At 39.7% G+C, this 17,118-nt stretch overlaps 1 protein-coding gene and 1 long non-coding RNA gene across 6 annotated transcripts in view; one reads left to right on the top strand and one right to left on the bottom strand.

The window, feature by feature from the left end:
* Nucleotides 1–17,118, bottom strand: part of LOC308392760 (netrin receptor UNC5D-like) — a gene marked incomplete at its 3' end in the record, with an annotated part of 142,536 nt that overhangs the window by 26,807 nt on the left and 98,611 nt on the right. The window lies entirely within an intron of this gene.
* LOC308391535 lies at nt 7,048–15,093 on the top strand. 5 transcript variants are annotated; one of them, XR_013970649.1, is made up of 4 exons: nt 7,048–7,845; nt 8,270–8,410; nt 8,633–8,714; nt 14,395–15,093. It is a non-coding gene; the product is annotated as an uncharacterized lncRNA (long non-coding RNA). The 5 variants fall into 5 exon arrangements; XR_013970650.1 differs by having other exon boundaries at nt 8,588–8,714; XR_013970651.1 differs by having other exon boundaries at nt 8,531–8,714.

The following is a 17,118-nucleotide window of genomic DNA, read 5'->3' as shown; positions in this document are numbered from 1 at the left end:
TGTTCACAGGACAGGCTGAATCTTCTCCTATCAATATTTCTCGTCGCTGTCATTCAGGGAACCGTTGCACCTTGTGCTTTCACGGTTTTCACAGTGATCTACAACCAATGCCTTCGCCTGGCAATAACACATAAGGGGCACCAACACATCTAGCCCACTCTGAGAGGAAAACAAGATATCACTGCCAAAGGGCTGAGTGATGGCTCTATTAAACACCCTCTTTTTCTTTTCCTCTCCCTGCCTCTCTATCAGCATCACAAGCAAACAAACTTTTGTACCATAAACACAAACAGTCTGCTAATATAACATTAGCTCTAAGGCATCTTTAAAGGACACCTGTTAATGTTTCAATTTAACACGCCATCTCCTCATATGCAAAATTACAAGCAATGTGTGGTCTCTTTTGTCAGTTCAATATATTCCTCGCTTTTGCTATCTAAAGAAAATGAGGGGGAGAAGCCGCTCGCTGACTGGACTAATTCGGTAAATCTTTTGGGTGGTAGACTGTTTCCCAAAGAGAAAGATGACAGCTGTGATTCAGAAAGACAAGCTGGTGTTTGCCAAATTCTCCTCTACATTCAGCACACTCAAATGTCCCATCGCTCTCCTGTATCCATGTCAAACATCAGCTGAAGCTATGGAAAACTGACATCTTGACACACAAACTGCTGAAGATCATGTAGGTACTCTGACTGTGCCAGCACAAACACAGGGCTCCAACAACATGTCCTCTTCCTGCTGTTTCTTGTTTTATGCCTATCAAATTCTTGGCACCTGATCAAGATGCCTCTAGGACAGCTCCCTTTGAAAGGTTTTCTGGGTGAGCCAAACTGGGAAAGACCCAAGAGCTCACTGGAGAGCTTTTGTATCTTGTCTGGCCTGTCAATGCCTTGGGATCCCACAGGAGGAGCTGTAACATGTTGCTGGGAAAAAGGACATCTGAAATACCTTCCATAGCCTGCTGCCACGGTGACCTGACTTCGATAAATTGATGAAAATGGATGGATGGAAATTTATCAAATTCAGACATTATATGGACTTCCACCCCAACCTTAGAGTTCAGACTACAGATCATGACCCAGATGTTACGTGTGCACTTCTTCTGCTGTTTTCCCTGCCAGTAGCCTCTTGTGTCTCTATGCCAAACCTTTAAACTTCTCCTCGCCCTACAGTTACCTTGATATCCCCACCACCTGCATCACTTGACCTTCCAGCCTCCCTTCACATCTGGTGCTCATTCCTTTATCATCAGTTTAAATATATCAGTTTTTTTTCCAGATAGTCTTCAGTAGGCTTATAGCATCCCACAGAGCTAGGCTAGTTTGTGCCCGCTTTATTGTGACCTTTGCCTGAATCTGATATTTGTTTGTCTGGTCTTTGTCTGTGTTGTCTGCTTCTACCTGCATGCTACTGACATTGGCCGATTTAAGCAGAGCCTTTTTGACCTTTACTTACTTAGTCTTCTGTTTTGGCTCCCGGGGATTCACTGATGCAATAACCCATGTCTCTATATCAAAATATCACGAAAGAGGAGAAACTATACTGTTTTTGGTCACAGCTTTCATAGCGAGCTATCAATATGGAAACGAAAAGTTAACAACAAGACCTCTTCTCACCCAGCATCTAGTGCAAAAAGGCTTACCATGATCCACATTGCCTTTATAGATATTTTCCCCAATGTCACACAAAATCACACAACCCACATTCCACACAAAGCCTGTGAATGGCTCACAAATGGCATGTATATTCCATTTCCTGGCAGAACTGATTGCAGAAGGATCCTCTTTGTTAAGGAGCCAATTGCCTTCAGAACCTAAAGCCCTGCTCTTAACAGGAAGTGGTTGTAACACTTTATGAACACACAGACCCAACACAAAAAATTTGTTTTTTTTTTAAGTCTTGATCTTAACGCAAGTCTATGACACAATTAGGAGGAATGGCACAAAATTTCTCCTCATTATTGAGCTGAAGCTTCTTGCTGTATAGGTGGCTTTATAATGTACTGTTTTCCAGGATGTGCTGTGTGTGATTGCTCAGTTTTTTTCAAAAAAGAAAAAGTTTGAGTGTTATTTGTTAAGTCAGATGGGCTTATAATTTTTATGTAATGCATTTTTTGTTTTTTCTCTCTGCATCAAAATAAAACTACAATAAAAGTTAGAGATTCTTAATTTTATTGTAAATGATCAAACATTCAAACTTGACAATCTGCAGTAAATATTTTCTTCTGGGTTAACTGATCATTGCTGTCTTTGCAGTATGGTTTTGGGCAGAATTTAAAGACTGATATCAACAATTGTGATGATTTTAAAAATCTGACATTCTTATATGTTGGTCATTTAATTATTGTTTTGTTTTTCAGACACACAAAACATTAATGTCTACTTGTTTAGTTACTTGTTTATACTCGTGTCTGCTTGGATCAGCTGGTTGTTAAGTCTGTGGCGTAACAAACATGCATGTTGCCAACAGGGAAATTGCAAAGTGCAGCATCAGCACTCATAACATGGTTGAGGGGAGTATTCCATACCTCTTCTTTACTTTACTTTTTATTTATTGGCTGTTGTAAATACTGATACCAATAGCTAATATAGCCCGTTAATTTTGGTCACCCTGAAAAGCTGCTTGCTGCAACAAGCACTTTTTATTCCTGCTGTAGTGAGAGGAACTGAATATACAGCAAGGCATGAAGTGCCACATAGACGGGTTTGATAATTTCTGTTCCTTCATTCACACAAAGCATGCTTACTTCAGTTTGAAAGAGTCATAATGGATGAAAAAGAACTTACATTTGCGGTTTCTGTCACCACATCACCACTCTCTACACTTTGAAGCTTTTTTTTAAATGCACATTTACTCACTTGTGTTCCTTTTGTGGCTCCTGGGTCTCTTGTCTCATGCATAATGTTCACTGTAGCGAATTGAATTAGATTGCTTTCTGTCACAGAGGCACATGTGTGACCTCTGATTTCAAACTTCCAACAGGTGTAAGGCACCAAAAACAATTCTCCAGCGTATACCATTCAGTACTAGAGATGGCATGATACCACTTTTTTATGTCCGATACCGATACCGATATCATAAATTTGGATATCTGCCGATACCGATATGAATCCGATATAGTGTTTTTTAATCAACAAAACTGTTTTTTAAAATATCTTGCTGCATTTTGCAAGTCTGCAAGTTCATACTCAAGTTTAAAACAACAACTACACTAAAGCTATTCTGTTATACCTGTATACAAAAAAAATATTTCATAGTTCAGCAATACTGATCAATCTAATAAACTTAGACCTACACCATCCTCCCTATTCTGGTATTTTAAAGAGTACTTAGTGTAAATATTAAGCAACCTAACTAATAGGGTTCCAACTCCCAGCAACAACAAAAAGAAATAAATAAAAAATAAGGAACCACCCCTCACGCGCCACCTCATGATGCTTAATCGACGTAATCAACCTTAATTTGATGCAGTGTGAAAAAAAAAATGCACAGAAATCAATTATTTTTCAAGAAATATTAAATAGATTCAACATCTTTCTTCAACAAAATTGCAGACTGCACAGATGGTACCTTCCCAAAGTAAAAAGTACTATAGCTTACTAGGGTATATATTAGACTTAATAGTCACTATATACAGTAATTGACTTCTATTCATTTTACATCAAATTAAAACTTTGGGTGTCAGATAATTATTTATTAAAAGCTCGACATTTTAAATGAGAATAAGAAAGAAAAGTATGTCTTTGTGCCCCCTTTTCCCTGTTCATGCCCTATCGGCCCCCCTGGCTAAACTTTGCTAGATCCGCCCCTGCACAGTTACCAGCGTCAGCTACGTAGAAAAAGATCCTGGTGTAGAAAGAAATATTAAATAAATTCTAACAACAGCTGATCAAGCTTAAACGTTCTGCTGTTGTTCAGCCGCTGGTTTCCTCTTTCTGGTGCAAAGTGGGCCAAAAACAAACAAGAGAGACGGACTCGCGACAGAAAAGCCGATCAGCTGATCATTTAAGCAGTTTCACGATTGAAGTAGCAGCCGGAGAGCGAGAGGCAGTCGCTTGTTAAGCTTAACGCAGGAATGCTTTACAAACATTCAGAGATGGACTTACACACTTGCTTTACTTCTCTCGGGGATAACTTTGTCGGAGATGAAATGCCAGGTTGCTAGCGAAGCTCCAAATGCTATCCAGACCACCGGTCCGGCATGCCACAGCTGCTCTATCACGTGATGCATACTGCTCCGACTGCTAACGTTCTGAGGTGAGTTACGGCGTGTTGCAAGTTTTGCGAGGTGCTTTCGTGATATTTAATGGATCGGATTACATTTTTTATTTTTCTCCGATATCCGATCCAGTAATTTAGGTCAGTATCGGACCGATACCGATACGTAATATCGGATCGGTCCATCTCTATTCAGTACAGAGATTATAAGCACGACAACAGTGCAAAGACGAGAAAAATGTGTTTGACTGTGTGGGCGTTTGCAGGAAACAAAGGGAGAAAAACAAAGAAAGGAGGAGAATGTATGGCTTTAATAAAATGCAACATTCCCTTAATGTGTTGTCCAATATTCGAAGCCTGAAACATTTTACAGCACGTCTCATGTTTTGTATTATTCTTACATATGAGTAACTGGACCTCATTTAATGTTCTGTAGATGGAGCATTGGTAACATAATTACAACTAAAACATATCTTGCATCTCCAGTTCTCTTTTAATTAGCCTGGGAAACCAAATAAATGACACAACAAACTGGAGAGAAACACAGGAAATGGTATTAACTCACACGAGAGGTTTCAGGATAAAAATAAGTAGAAGCAGCTGTATGTACACGGGTTAACAAAAAAACATACCCTTAATCAACAAATTTAGAATTAATTAGTCAGTGGCATAATTATTTGTTAATTATTTCACCGTGCTGCCATTTCAGTCACAGTTTGAAAAAAGAAGGTGCAAAGTTTCTTGGTGAACCAGAGACACATTTGTGGATTTGCTGCTATTTGCCTTTGTGTAAACACTGACTTTCAGGCTAATGTGTCTTTGTAAATACATGAATAAATACAGCTTGGCAATGGTCAACGCTGCATTAATTATATATGCCCAGTGTGAGGTGTCTTCATAGGCACTATTGACGCAAATCGGTGCAGCAGATGGATTGTCTAGTTTGAGGATCAGAGGTGAAGCTAGCAGAGGAGATGGGGGTGGAAGGAGATTGGTGAAGCAGATGATAGGTGGGTGTTGAAGATCGTGAGAAGCACTGGGGGAGCATCTGCTGAGATCACCGAGTGTACAGGAGGAAGACAAAAAAAAAAAGTTTAGCATTTTCAGGAAATGCACATAAGCCATGAGTCTGAACTAAAATGCGCTAGTTTTATGCTCCTCAGCCAACTATAGCTGACTGCATAATTGCAACCTTTGCAGTTATGACTCTTTACTGTTATTGACACCCCCCCCCCACTCCCACTCAAGATTTTTGAATGACAAGTATGCCACAGGAGAAAGATAGATATGGAACAATAGGATTTCTTGATCTCCTGGTACAATGGCAAATGAGGCGCAGAACATGTGAAATTTTGATTATGTTTAGTATCTGTGATTCAACCACATCAAAACCCATCAGCCTCTAGCAAGAGGTGTCCTGCTGACAAGATGACAGGTAATGAACTGTTAAACTCAATGTGTTATGCGCGCCAGCAGGATGCACACAAATACTATGCCCCAAAACAGACTCCACTATGCACAACCCATTGATAGCTTTGGCAATAACTTGCCAAACTAAAGTTTGATTAACAACGCTGGTCCACAGATAATAGATGGATTTTATACCATTATTTTAAGTCACACTTCTGTTTCCTCCCTACAGTTTTTCTCCTCCCTATCCCCAGGCAAGTCTCACAGTGACTTCAGTCAGACTGCAGTAATGCCCGGAGCGCTAAATCTACTCTCCAACTTGTAATTTCTTTGCACTGTGAGTCACACAAGCAATATGTTTCTGCTCTGCCTCTCAGAGTCTTAAAACCAGCATGGCCTCAGCCGAAAGAGATGCCAGAGCGCTTTGTTCAAATATTGATGCAAACCTCTCATCTGTCATCTTAGGACACAACACTCTCACACATACACGCACTCAGATAATGTGCTCTGTGCAACTGAAGCACTGACAAAGACACGCATGCCAGATGTTGTCCAATCAAAACAACAACAGACAAATGTTGACTCTTTACTGTTATTGACTACTTTAGCCTCTGAAGACCACTTCTTTTTACTTCTTTTAGGTGCTAGTATTCCTGAGCTCATTCAATTCACATTTACATGAACAAAGCAAGAGAAAATGTGCTTGTTCCTCTTTATCAGCAATACCCTGCTTCACATGGGAGCTGCTCAGTATGACCAAACTCTTATCTTTTGGACAACAGCCCAACTGTAGCAGTAGGGGGTTGGACGCCTGGATGGTGAAAAATAAAGGAGGGAGAAAGCACTACTCATCCCAATGAAGATTTTTCCCACATATGTTAGTGAGTGACTGGTCAGGTGTTAGCACTGGTGCACTTGAGTTTAATGACTTTAAACAACAAGCTCACAAGTTAGAATTTACTTTCTATCCTGACAGGCTCAAATATGATAGTGCTGAAGGTGCTACAGTGTCTTTTAACTTGACACGTCAAATCTTATTGGGCAATAAAGAAGTCCTTGCTCCAAAATCAACACCTTCAAAGTTGACTGAAACTTGCAGCTGCCCACATCAAAAAGCTAAACGCTTTCTAGAGAAAAGTTTTATGGTCAGACGAGACAAAAACTAGGCTAACTGGTCCCAGTGATAAGAGGTACACCGTAAAAATCCTAAAAAAACACTAATATTCTGGCAGCCGGGGCGCCAAAATAATACCAGAAAATAACAGAAAATAACTTTCTCATGAAAATACGGTTAGTAATGACAATATAGTTTGTTGCCCTAATTTTACATGGGATTGTGCCTTTTTCAAGTGCTTTTAAACATTAAATTAGGAACATTTTAATGTGATTAAACAATGAAATTACCTATAAACTATGGAACTCCAAAGTGTTCAAAATTAAATAAATAAATAGGTCAAGATGAAATAAATAACTATGTGAATAAATAAGACACAGATATGTAATGTGAGAATGATATTGTGAAATCATGGAACACATTTTGAAAACAATGCTCATTATTGTGAAATATATTACATTCTGCTATATAAATTTACTTATTATTGTGAAATATTATTTCATGGTCATTATTTTTCACAATAACAGAGATTATTCCTGAGGCATTTTATTTATTTCCAGCCGTTTTTATTCCAAAATGACCTTTTTTCAAAGTCAGTCTTTATTTCAAAATCCCGTTTTTCCCGATGGTCTATTTATTTCATAATGCGACTTTTCAGCAGAATGACTTTGTCTGTCAATCAAGAGAGACAGGGCGGAGCCAGTTGTGTGATTGGTTGCTCCTTTACTCAGACATAAGTAATAGCACATGAATTGTCGATTTAGGTTTAATGGTGCAATGCGTCTCCTATGCAGCTGGCGGCAGTATGCAGCTCAAAATAAACTTAAGGCACCGACAAATGCAAAACACTGGGCGCGAATAACGTTACAGGTGTATCAATTCTTGTGAAGGGCATGGCTGCAGGAAACAAGTCCGTTTCTGAGTTACTCAAAGAACTTGCTAACCGCTTAGATTGAACGTCTTCACCTCAGTCTGAGTATTGCAGCAGTGTACTGGAGATGAAGTGGTCCCTGGTCCAAGTTCTCATCACAACCGCACAGGGTTAACGTTAGCAAATGCTAACGCTATCACAGCTAGCTCCACTCCACGAAACGCTGTTCAGGGTAAGTAACGATATGTTATTATTGCTTGGTTAGTCTGTCTGTCTGCCAAATATGAGCTTTTTAAACAGTTTAGTCACAGATTTTTTTTTAATACTGTTTTTTATCATAGCAAAGAATTCTATAAATTAGGTAAGAGAAAATAATTGTCTTCTGGGTTAATGTCTGTATTACTATTTACATTGTTGTAGGTAATAGTTATTCATGACTGTTTTAAAGTGGCTTATCTTCTGTGCTAATATGGAAGACAAGTAATCTATGTGAAAGAAAAGAAAGCAATTTTAGTTCAACGTAGTGATTTTGTAAGTGGGTATAATTTGAAAATGCTTTTACTAGTACAGTGGATGTTCTTTAAATATTTAACATTTAAAGTGTGTGTCACTTTACAGACTCCAACTTCAGTTTTGGTTTGGTCTCACCGTTGTAGGTCATAACACAAACAAGTCGTCAAGTCAAGCAGCTGAGGAAAGGGCTTAAGGAAACCATGGTATGGCCGCTTCTGACAGAAAGATCAGACATCATTCCTCTTTTCTTACCAAGGGAATCAGAGACTGCTCCCTGTTGTGAGGTAAGGTCAGGTCACATCTTTTAACATCTGAATAGTAAAAGGTATTTGGTTAATTTATGAAGGATGAACATTGATTGTTGACACAAAACACCAATATACTGTTTTGTATGCTTGGGTTAGTTGAACAGCTGGGTTACATTTAATAAAAATACACCTAATGTTGCTGATGCTCTTAAGACTACAAGATAAGTAAAGCTATAAAATGACTGTGGCCTGCCACAGAAGATGAAGTTGAGGAAGAAGAGGAATGCTCTCGAGGATAAATGCAGAGTGGCAGGTTACCTTCGGTCCTTCATTGAAAATGGTAAGTCTGCTGCGATAGGTATTTTGCCATTGGTTTTCTCTGATTATACTTTGGTAAATTACATACAGTCCAGTGATCTTGGGTCATTAACAAAGTACACTATAGTAGAGCTGGGCGATATGAGATTTTTTCATATCACGATATATATATTTTTTTTATAAAAGGACAAGAGCGGTGAGGTCTATCACAATAGTTTAATTTTTCTATTGAGAAAAAGTTATTTCGCAATACAATCAATCAATCAATCAATCTTTATTTATAAAGCACTTTTCATACAGAGAAAATGTAGCACAAAGTGCTTTACATAGTTAAAAGCAGCCCACCCCACCCTCCAACTCACTCCCCACACTCTCAATACACATATATCCCCCCACCCCCACCCACACACACATACACACACGCGCACACTTAAAGAGTAAAAATTGGGCTGGGCTCGCATGAGCCAAGTGAGGAAACACTATAACAGGGAGCCGTCTGCACCGGGAGCCGGTCACAGACCGCAGCCTCCAGGCTGGGCACACAGCAGGAGGGAGGCAAAGGAGCCCCCCAGCCAGGCTGAGAGGACCCCAGAGACCCAGCAGCCACGGTCAATAACAGCCCCGGTGCAGAGAGCGCCCTCCGAGGAAACACTGGAGATATGACGCAATACAATATATATAGGGTAAAATGATAAAATAAATAAGAACAGGATACAATATAAATATAAATAGAATAAGAAGATTAAAAAACGAATAAGAATAAAATCAAACAAATATTAGGTAAATCCTAAATTAATAATAGAATAACAGGATAGAATAAATAAGCATAAAATAAATAAACGCTAAGTAAAAGCTAAATTAAAAAGGTGGGTCTTGAGCCTGTTCTTAAAAACATGTACGTTCTCTGCGGCCCTGAGCTCCTCCGGCAGGCTGTTCCACAGACGAGGACCATACCACTGAAACGCTGCCTCTCCGTGAGTATGTGTCCTGACTTTAGGGACAATCAAAAGGCCAGTACCAGAGGACCTCAGGGTCCGCGAGGGTTCGTATGGTAAAAGCAGATCTGAGAGATAAGAAGGCCCAAGACCATTAAGACATTTAAAAACCAATAAAAGAACTTTAAAATCGATCCTGAAACACACGGGGAGCCAGTGCAGCGATTCTAAAACCGGTGTAATGTGGGCCCGCCCTCTGGTCTTCGTCAGCACACGAGCTGCCGAGTTTTGCAAGAGTTGTAAAGTTGAAATATTCTTCTTAGGAAGACCAGAGAGCAGGGCATTACAGTAATCAATGCGACTGGTAATAAAAGCATGCATCAGCATCTCCGTGTTGGCCCGAGAGAGAATAGGGCGGACTCTGGCTATATTTTTTAGATGATAAAATCCAATTTTAGTTACATGTTTAATATGTGGGATAAAACCAAGCTCAGAGTCAAAAATAACACCCAGGTTTTTCACTTGTAGCGAAGGACATAGTGAAAATGCCTCTAATTTAGGCAAGAGTTTCTCTCTCTGAGCCTCAGGACCGACAATTAAAACTTCAGTTTTGTCCTGGTTAAGTTGTAAAAAGTTTTCTGCCATCCAAGATCTTATATCCAAGATACAGTTAAAAAGGGCATCCATTTGTCTGGTGTCATCAGGAGACACGGAGATGTACAGCTGCGTGTCATCAGCGTAACTGTGGAAGTTCACTCCATGCCTCCTGATGACACCGCCGAGAGGGAGCATATACAAATTAAAAAGTACAGGGCCTAGAACCGACCCTTGAGGCACACCACATGTCATTTTATGGATCTTAGAGGAGCATGTATCCATACTCACCATAAAAGTTCTGTCAGAGAGATAGGAAGTGAACCAGCTGTGTACAGCACCAGAGAGGCCCACCATGTGTTTCAGTCTGTTTAAAAGAATAGCGTGGTCTACTGTATCAAAGGCTGCGCTTAGATCCAGTAGCACCAGGACTGAGAGCTTTTGGGAGTCCCAGTTACATCTAAGATCATTTAAAACCTTTAGGAGAGCCGTCTCTGTGCTGTGGTTCACCCTAAATCCAGACTGGAATATCTCCAGGATCTGTCTATCATTGAGAAAATCAGTAATCTGAGTAAAAACAAGTTTTTCTAAGACTTTACTTAAAAATGGTAAGTTGGATACAGGTCTGTAGTTATTAAAATCATTACAATCCAAATTGCTCTTCTTCAGAAGGGGCCTCACCACCGCCGTTTTAAAGGCAGCAGGGAAGACACCCAACTGAAGAGAGCAATTCATCATGCATAAAAGCTCAGCCTCAAAAAATCCATAAAGTGTTTTAAAGAGTGAAGAAGGAATTGGATCTAAAAGACATGTGGTGGGTCTCACTGTGGAGAAAACCTTCTGAAAGTTCTCAGCATTAACCAGGACAAAGCTGTCCAGTGTCTCCTCAGGTACAATCGAGCCCTCAGATGTGTTTACAATCATATCGCGATTAGATAAAATATCAGATCTGATGGCGCTGATCTTTCCCCTGAAGTGGTCTGCAAACTGCTCACAGAGTGAGTCTGTGGGGGTTCTTTGGGAGCTGTTAAAATCAGGGTTAAATAAATGATCTATGGTGGAAAAGAGGACCTTGGGATTATTTTTGTTAATACTGATTATTTTGGCGAAGTATGAATTTCTTGACTTCCTTAATGTATTATTGTACACTTTAAGTTGCTCGCAAAATATTTGATGGTTGATAGTATTTTTATTTTTCCTCCATCTCCTTTCTGCTGCCCTGCAATTTCTTTTGAGTTTTTTGACTTCTTCGTTTCTCCAGGGTGATGCATGTTTTACGTTAATCTTTTTGGTGGTGAGTGGAGCAACGGAGTCAAGGCTTTTCTTCAGTTTGCTGTTGAAATAACTAAAAATCAAATCGCAGGATGCAGGTAAAATCACAGGGGGGCATTCGTCTAAAACCCTGGTAAAATTTGCAGCCACTTCAGAGGTTAGATAGCGCCTCCTCACAGTTCGCACCGAGGTCTCCCGCTGAATAAAACCGGTGATGTTAAAAAACACACAGTAGTGGTCAGAGACAGCCAAGTCAACAACAGAGGACACGCTGGTGGACAGCCCATGGGTGATGACCAGGGGCCCGTTCTTCGTACGTCGCTTACTACATCCAAGATCAAATGACACATCCAAGATCAAATCATTGCGCTAACCGTGAGCTCGCTAATCCGGTTCCCCGAACACACCTGCTGTTGACGATTAGTACAGCTGGACGCAGTAATGTGACATCACTGGGTGTCGTAAAAGGGGCCACGCATCGATAGTAGAAACATTGATCGGCAACCCTCTGATTGGTCGGCGAAAATGTCGACGGAGCGCGCTCGGCTCGGTATTTTTCGGCAGCAGAGCAAGAACTCTTGAGTGAGGGATTTCAGGAGTTTCAGAGTTTAATCAGAACGCAAGGGAACACTGCAAAGGCTGCAAAAGCAAGGAGCGAGGGCTGGCAGGAAGTTGCTGACAAATTAAACTCGTAAGTAATTTAATAATAACAATAATAATGGAGTGGATTTATATAGCGCTTTTCAAGGCACCCAAAGCGCTTTACAATGCCACTATTCATTCACTCTCACATTCATACACTGGTGGAGGCAGCTACAGTTGTAGCCACAGCTGCCCTGGGGCAGACTGACAGAAGCCAGGCTGCCATATCGCGCCATCGGCCCCTCTGGCCAACACCAGTAGGCGGTAGGGTAGATTTATTATATTACACTATATTATCCAATATTATATTACATTATATTATAATATGTTATATTTTATCCTCTTTCACATTAGAGCCACGACAGGACCCACTAGAACATGGGAACAGGTAAAAGTGAAATATAAGAATATCCTACAGAATGGTAATATTTATCACTTATATTGCTTTTAGTCTCTTGGAAAGAGACCCTGGAATAATCTGTTTGTTTATAACAGCAACCAAGAAAAGGGCAGAGGAAAAAAAGACAGGTGGTGGTCCTGCACCCCCTCGTCAACAAGTTGGTTAAGTGAATAATACCCTCACGGGAAAATCGATATCTCTCTATGAGCACACTGTCGCGCTGAGCTAAAGGATCCTGTCTGTCCCGCAATATACGCTGAATTCTGAGGACTCTCCTTATCAATCTTGCACCTTCCGCAATGGGTGGCTCGCGTATACGGACAGGACATGGCTGCGACAGGCTTCCCAAATCCACCTTCGCTTTTATAGCCGTGGTCTCTCATCTTGATTACACGAAGTAATTTACAATTGCTACTCTGAAATATGAATTAAATCTGTAATAATCACATACATGTAATAGAATGTTAATAGTACATTTCCCTTTTTTAGGAAATGACCTGTGTGAAATCAATAAATGGATCAGGTGCTGCATTGTCTTTAGTTACATTGATGTTATTTATTTATGGTGAAACAGTGGTGGAATATCGCTGTTGCTTTCGTATGATGACGCGGACATACCTGCGTGGCCGCGATCTAATCCTGTTTACATAAAGTAAACCTGCTCCCGAGCAGGTTTACGCTTACGGCTCTGTTGCTATGACAGCAAGTCCCGGATGAGCTTCGGGGAACCGACTGATCCAGGATCACGCGAAATCGTCAACAATCTAATCCGGCTAACCTACTTAGCGAGGTACGAAGAACGGGCCCCTGGTCCAGAGTGTGTCCTCTGTTGTGAGTCGGCTGCGTGACATGCTGGGTAAAATCCAAACAGTGAAGGATGTTTAAGAATTCTTTTGTTGCAGGGTCAGAAGGATTATCTATGTGCAGGTTAAAATCACCGGTTAAAATTATGTTATATTTTGAATGTATGTTTGTTAAAAATTCTGAGAATTCCTTGATAAAAGCAGCGCTGTCTTTAGGTGGTCTATAAATTGTGACAGATAAAACTGGAGGGCTGCTGAAAACAATAGCATGGAATTCAAAAGTGGTAAAATGATCAAATAAAATTTGTTTGGTGGTGAGTGTGTTGTTGGCTAAAGATGCAGTCCCACCACCTCTCTTACCACTTCTAATAGAAAAAGAGAAATTAAAATTTGGTGGGGAGGCCTCAGTGAGAACAACTGGTGCATCCGAACCCAGCCATGTTTCAGTTAAAAATAAACAGTCAAGTTTATTATCTATAATTAAATCATTAATAATAAAAGACTTGTTCGACAGAGAGCGTACATTTAAAAGTGCCATACTGATTGAGACTGGTGGATTTTTGACAATAGAGTTGGATGGATGTTGATATTTTTGAAGAGGCCGGAGGTTATTAATATTTTTGGAGTTACTGGATTTATGATAATTCTGTTGCTCTCTGTTTGTGATTATGACGGGTATTGTGTTGACTGTGGGAGAGAAAGGTCCTAGTCCAGAGTTTTGTGTATTACTGTTAAAAGTGGAACAAATATAGGAGCTGGGACCATATCGTTATCGTTCTATCGCCCAGTTCTACACTATAGTATAATTTTGTTTTGTTATTTGCTCCATGCAATACATAAGTGGTGGCATTATCAGTTGCACTAGAATTGTATGTAGACTACTTTTAGCTTTGTTAACATAAAAATATCTATAAAAGCTACAACAGCAATTTGAGTGGGGCAAAAATGTCTGGTGCCCTGTATGTAAGTGGTCATCTTTTATGGTATTTCTCTATAAAAGATTCAAAATAATGAATATAGGATGTCATTATAGTTTAAAACAATCTTCTGTTGCAGCATCTTGTGCACAACAAAAAGCCCTCATCAAGTTTTGGACAGGATGGGAAGTCTTGCCGAGAAATGACTGTGGAAGTGGTCAACAGCAATCTTCCAAAGTCTTCCACCGGTTTTGAAGTACTACGTCTTCCTGCACACTACTGTACCTATGAGTCATTTCTAATGGACATTCAAGTGTGTCTCAACTCTACTGACTCAGGTTTTGGTCTGGTTTACGATTGATTCCATAACCACATGGTAAAATTAGACCATTTCTTATTTCTTGCATCACATTACTGTACTCAGTGTTCAAAGAAACGGACAATCTAGTGAGTTCTAGTTCTTTTTAATACACTTGACAGTGAAAAATACACACTACAGGTGTGCATTTATGGCTTTTTTAATATAAACTGATGAAGAGTTCAGATATCAAAATCAGTTGTTCACTGTACATTATAAATTACACAATATGTTTTGTTTATACTCGCTACTGATACAAAAAAAAATTTCTAGAAAAAATTATTTGAATTAAGATGTTACACTACTGTACTGTGTTCATTGTATTAAATCTGCTCAGAGTTGACATGTACTGTATATCCAACCAAGAAATGAATATCATTAAAGTGACAGCTGTATAAAACAAATCCTGTTTTATAGCCACTCACTGTTTTGTTGAAAATGAAATTGGTTATGCTGTTTTGAGTCAGTATTAGCTACAAAGCTGTAAAAATTTAAAAAAAAAAAAAAAAAAAAAATCCTCCTGACATAGAAACTGATTAAATGTAATAATGTCTTTCTACAAGTGATTCTGAAGTATTGGTAGCACAGCAGGGTCTTGTTCATTCAGTGCATCTGGGAGCTGAATCTCAGGAATGGTGATCTCATTTGATGGGCGGCGATTATGTTGTCCTGTCCAGTCCACACCATAATCCTCATCAACCTGAAAGAGCATGCACATGTTTTAAATCTAAACTGAAGAGGTGTTTCCTGCAGCTGTTCCTAGATGGACTTATTGAGTCTGCCAGGGCCTATGTGAGTTGCTTAGGCATTGGCTACCAACTAATTATTCATTCACCCATTCTAGGTCAGGATTGGTTCTCTTCAGGTATAACAAATTTAACTTTGTTTAAAGTATTGCCATCTATACCTGACAGGTGGGATAAAAAAAGAATGGCTTGGGAGACACACAGCAAATCTCAAAGTTTTCCAATTAATGCTGAAAGAACCAAGGATGTAAATGTATTCTTGTTTTAGCTTTGCCGAAGACACCAGAGAAAGTATGATATCTATAATGCTGCTGAAATAGACAAAACCATTTCAATAAACTCGCTATTTAACATCAACCTTGTTATGCATTATCAGAGAACAATCAACTGCAAACAGCAATGAAACATTCAACTATGTACTATTTAAAGCACTAATGACCCTGTTGTCTAACAAGATGTGATAAGTAAGTAGACTGTGGAAAGCTGGTGGGTCTACTCTCTGTGTAAAAGGTTCCTACAGGCTCCACTGACCCCAGTCTCCGAGTTAACACACTAACAGCTAACACTGCTAAACGTGTCTCAACGCCGAGATGGCGCCGATAGCTTTAGCCGTAGCTGCCCCACTTTAGACAGTAACAAAAAAAAGTAAGCGATAATAATTCATTGTCAAACGTCATAATTAAGGTCAACATCTAAACAATGCTGTGTACAGAATCACACAGGTGCTCAATTACAGCATAAACTTACCTTAGACCTTCCTCCGTCATTTCCCTCCTAATTGTGCTCGGAGACACAGAAAACGTATCGGCAATTACCCCGATGGTTATCCCGGACAGCACTAAAGTCCTGAGTGCTGCACCGGGATTTCTAGACGTGGACGGCCAACATTTGAAGACTGTTCTTCCTCGGCGTATTCCAAACGAACACGGTGCTGAATTGCTCTTAAACCTTCGACAATGCTGTCATCGATGCTAAGATTTTGAAGAGCAATTATCATCCAGACATTTCAGAAACATCATCTAAACGACTCAAAACAGTATCTACAGGTAAATGATCCCTCTCTGATTTGCTTAAATGAGCAGAACTGGCTGAAGTTCACACCAGTCCGCCATCCTCCGTGACTTTTGACCTAGCACGCTGTTGCTAGCTGTAGCAGCCGTCCGCGGAGCCGGTATCCAGGAAAACTAGTCGATGGTAAACGATAAGCCAATAGGTGCAAAGGTCCAGCCCACTTACATTGATTGACAGACAAAGTCATTCTGCTGAAAAGTCGCATTATGAAATAAATAGGCCATCGGGAAAAACGGGATTTTGAAATAAAGACTGACTTTGAAAAAAGGTCATTTTGGACTAAAAACGGCTGGAAATAAATAAAATGCCTCAGGAATAATCTCTGTTATTGTGAAAAATAATGACCATGAAATAATATTTCACAATAATAAGTAAATTTATATAGCAGAATGCAATATATTTCACAATAATGAGCATTGTTTTCAAAATGTGTTCCATGATTTCACAATATCATTCTCACATTACATATCTGTGTCTTATTTATTCACATAGTTATTTATTTCATCTTGACCTATTTATTTATTTAATTTTGAACACTTTGGAGTTCCATAATAAACAAGGTCAATGACTGCGGTAATAGGAATAATAATAATAATCCACTTTATAATTCCCCTCTGGACATCACCAGTCGGTGGTAGGTGAAGTGTCTTGCCCAAGGACACAACGACTGAGACTGTCCGAGCTCGAA

This window comes from Rhamphochromis sp. 'chilingali' (assembly GCF_963969265.1).
Source record: "Rhamphochromis sp. 'chilingali' genome assembly, chromosome: 2".
Classification (NCBI taxonomy): domain Eukaryota; kingdom Metazoa; phylum Chordata; class Actinopteri; order Cichliformes; family Cichlidae; genus Rhamphochromis; species Rhamphochromis sp. 'chilingali'.
The sequence above is the reverse complement of the archived record's forward strand: the minus strand, read 5'-3'. Positions and strand labels throughout refer to the sequence as shown.